Source organism: Lynx canadensis, chromosome D3 (assembly GCF_007474595.2).
Source record: "Lynx canadensis isolate LIC74 chromosome D3, mLynCan4.pri.v2, whole genome shotgun sequence".
In the NCBI taxonomy this organism is placed as follows: Eukaryota; Metazoa; Chordata; class Mammalia; order Carnivora; family Felidae; genus Lynx; species Lynx canadensis.
In genome coordinates this window covers 58,808,598-58,812,691 of record NC_044314.2, presented here as the reverse complement: position 1 = coordinate 58,812,691, position 4,094 = coordinate 58,808,598, and positions in this window count along the sequence as shown.

Sequence of the window (4,094 nt, the reverse complement as noted above, 5' to 3'; positions counted from 1 at the left end):
CCGCTCGGCCCGCCGCCCGCCGCCGCCCGCTCCCGGGCCGCGCGCCCCGGGCCCCGGCGCCCCCTCGGCCTCCGCCGCACGCCGGGAGTCGGCCCCGGGCTCGACGTCCGCCCGCTCTAGCGGCCCCGACAGCCCGCGGATTCCGCGCTGCAGCTGTGCCTCCGGCCGGTCCCCTGCGCCCGCGTCCAAGCCGCCGCCGCTGCCGCCGCCGCTGCCGCCGCCGGGAGAGGAGGAAGGGAAGCAGCTACTCCGCAGCAGCGGCAGCAGCATCCCGGACGAGGAGGGGCAGGAAGCGCAGGCGCGGGACGGGGCGGGGCGGGGCGGGGCGTGGGGCCTGCGAGGGGCGGGCGGTCCGGCGCTCGCTCGCCTCCTGTCGGCGGGAGGACCGCGCGCCCTGCGAGCCGGGTCTGCCGTTGCCGGTTTCTCCTTGTATGCAACTGTCTTTGCTGTCTTGTATCCCTGCTGTTCTGTTTTCACTGCTCTCCCCCCCCCCCTTTTTTTCTGTCGACTCTGTTTTCTTCTCTTACTTCTTCGTCCTCCCTTCTTTCCCTTTATCACTCCTCCTTTTTCTTCTTTCACTAAATCCAGTCCCCAAACACCATGGCTGTTTATTAGCCATCTCTCCCCCAAACCTGTTACATTCTCAGTATAACGTCTCCCAAATTACTGCTGCAAACTCAAATGTTGCCGGGACTCTCGCAAGTCCCCCGAGTCAGGCCTTGTCCGTCACACCTTGCCACCTGGAGGCTCCTGGGCCTGGGCCCAATCACAAGCCAACCCCCCTTTCTCCCCATGGTAGGTAAACTTCTTCGTCTTTCCTTGCCATGTCTGTCTTTCATAGGAAGAAATGTCGTGTCTTTGCCATAGAAGACACACGAAATCAGGTATTTTTAGCCCAGCTTTGCTGCCTCACTCAGAGTCCGGAAGTTTTTATTCCATTTAACTTTTGATATAAATAAATGGCATGCTTCTTTGGGGGAGAGAGTGAGACCTCAAACAGTAGTCAGAAACTCCAAGATTGACACTACAAAACTTCAGGAATTATGGACTCAGGCAGGGTGTTTTGCCATTTCTATTTGAAAGGATTTAAGGATCCAGAAAATCGCTGCGAGGGATCCCTTGCCAGGGATTTGTTTAGTAAATTCCTCAGCGTGAACTTGAGCGCCTCAGAACACAGGGTTCTAAATATGATAGGACCTGGCGCATTTGCGGAGAATGATCAGGTAACCCACCGAATTTCAGCTTTATTTAGAACTGGGTTTGGTAATGCGTAGTACGTGTGGATGTTACCCTACAAACCTGATTTGTAAAAATCTTACATTGCCCACAAATTAATTGGAAGTTTACATTTATACAAGAGTCCTTAGCTTTCCAAAAGCAATCACTATTTTTTTTTTTTTACTAGTTCTTAGGACACTTAAAATATGATTGTATCTCTATAATTTTATTTTATTTTTTATTCTTTAAAAACTTTATTTATTTAAAAAAATTTTTTTTCAACATTTATTTACTTTTGAGAGACGGAGAGAGACAGAGCATGAGCGGGGGGAGGGTCAGAGAGAGGGAGACAGAATCTGAAGCAGGCTCCAGGCTCTGAGCTGTCAGCACAGAGCCTGACGTGGGGCTCGAACCCACAAACTGTGAGATCATGACCTGAGCTGAAGTCAGACACTTAACTGACTGAGCTACCCAAGCACCCCTATTTTCTATTTATTTTTGAGAGAGAGAGAGAGAGAGAGAGAGAGAGAGAGTCGGGAGGGACAGAGAGAGAGAGAGGGGATCTGAAGCAGACTCAGTGCTGACAGCAACGAGCCCAACGTGGGCTCAAACTCATGAACCATGAGATCATAACCTGAGCCGAAACTGGATGCTTAACCAACTGAGCCACCCAAGGACCCCACATCTCTATAATTCTAAACACAGCTCCATCATTCACAGTCAAGTGACCACTTTGAACTGTGGACTTCTCTCCTCTGTTTTAGGAATGAGAGTAGTGACCCCCCCCCCTTTACCATTTAGCAGTGTTGAGAAGCAAGTGCATCCCTCTTGGCAAATGCAAGGTGTCGTCAGTCTTGACATCCATACCATACATTGGTGGGAGTCCATCCTGTTCTTTAGTATGTCCTGACAGGCATGTTGTTGGTCACTGATTCCGATGCACAGCTGGCATCTTTGTAGTGATCTGTGGGCTCAAGAGCTAGCTGGGAACTTTGTGCTCTATGCGATTACTCACAGTTAATATACTGTGGCAAGGGAATTTTGAACTGTTGGGGAAATGGTGTCATTTAACTAAATTGTGGTAACTGGAATTTCTGCTTATCAGAGCCTGCAAAGAGAGTACCGTCTATACCAGAAAGCATTCATTATAAAGAGGGTGGGAATCAGATTGCGTTATTCTTCTCTGCTAGCAGAGCTCTGCGTTTTGTCCAGACACTCACACTGCTCTGTGAAATCATGGGCTTCAGGTAAAGCTTGCCCAAGCATCAGGAACAGGGGAAGAATGTTGTTTTATCTCAGTCAATCACTCATATTCAACCCTCCTTGCCAGTAAGTGGCTCGGGAAAGGGCATATGACCAAAGGCTGGTCAATGAGAAATTCACAGAAATCTTTGGGAGGAAAGGGCTTCTGGTGAAAGGTTTGTAGCTCTTCAAAAAAAGACCCAAGGAAGGGATCATTCCTCTTCTGCCTTAGACCCTTTGTGCGAAGGCTATAATCCTTACAGGAGTTTCTGCCATCTTGCTGTCTTGAAGACAGCTGGCTGACAGGTTGTAGATGGCCGAGTGGAGTGATGTGGTTGGGAAGGCACCGAATTAACCAACCACGGAGACAACCTGCCTCCACCCCATCTAGGAACATCTTACCCCACGATGCAATGAATCCCGTTGCTGTTTAAGACTTTTGAGTTAGGTTTTTTCATATTTGGGAGCTGAAGGAATCTTAACAAATATAGGAATGCATGCTTACAAATATGACATTATAGAGGTAAGCTTGAATCAGCCCCAATCTTTAAAAGAACGTACTTTATCCATAACAAATTACCTGTAATGTGCCTGGCAACTGCTCATGACATACAAGTATTTCATGTTCCTGCTGTTCAGAATTGGGCTGTGTGAGGGAAGCTATGAAGGGAAGGCAATGGGCAGACTAGCTAGAGAAGATTACAAATGCAATATATTTCCCCAACTTGGAAGCCAAAGTAACATTCTGTCGGACATGGAGACTGATACAAAACAAGGATCATCTAAAAACTGAGAGTAGACCCAGGTTTTGTGGGGCTTGACAATTTTAGGGTCCCTTTTTAAGTTTTATGGATGCTGGCAGAAGACAGGAGGTTCATGGGTCAAAGTCATGGACACGTAGAGAAGCAAGCAGGTCTCAGTCTTGTTCCTGCCAAGACACAGTTTTTCCCCCTCCATTTCTGTTGAGATATAATTGATATACAACCTTGCTTTAGTCCAAGGTGTGAAACATAATGCTTGGCTACTTGTATGTATTGTGAAATGATCACAACAAATTTACTTAACATCTATCACCTCACATGGTTATAATATTTTTTCTTGTGATAGTTTTTTAACTCTTCTAGCAACTTTCAAATATACATCGCATTATTGTTTTATTTTATTTTTTTGATTTATATCCAAATTAGTTAGCATATAGTGCAACAATGATTTCAGGAGTAGATTCCTTAGGGCCCCTTACCCATTTAGCCTGTCCCCCCTCCCACAACCCCTCCAGGAACCCTCTGTTTGTTCTCCAGATTTAAGAGTCTCTTATGTACAACACAGTATTGTTAACTACAATCTCCATGCTGTACATTACATCCCATGACTTACTTGTTTTATAATTGGAACTTTGTACCCTTTGACCCCCTTCACCTATTTCACCTTAAGCCCCACCTCTGGCAACCACCAATCTGTTTTTTGTGTCTTTGACTTTTGTTTTTTTAGATTCCACATATAAATGAGGTCATGCAGTATTTATCTTTCTCTGACTTATTTCACTTAGCCTGATACCCTCAAGGTCCATCTTTGTTATTGCAAATGTCAGGATTTCCTTCTTTTTAAAGGCTGAATTATATTCCATTGTGTATGGA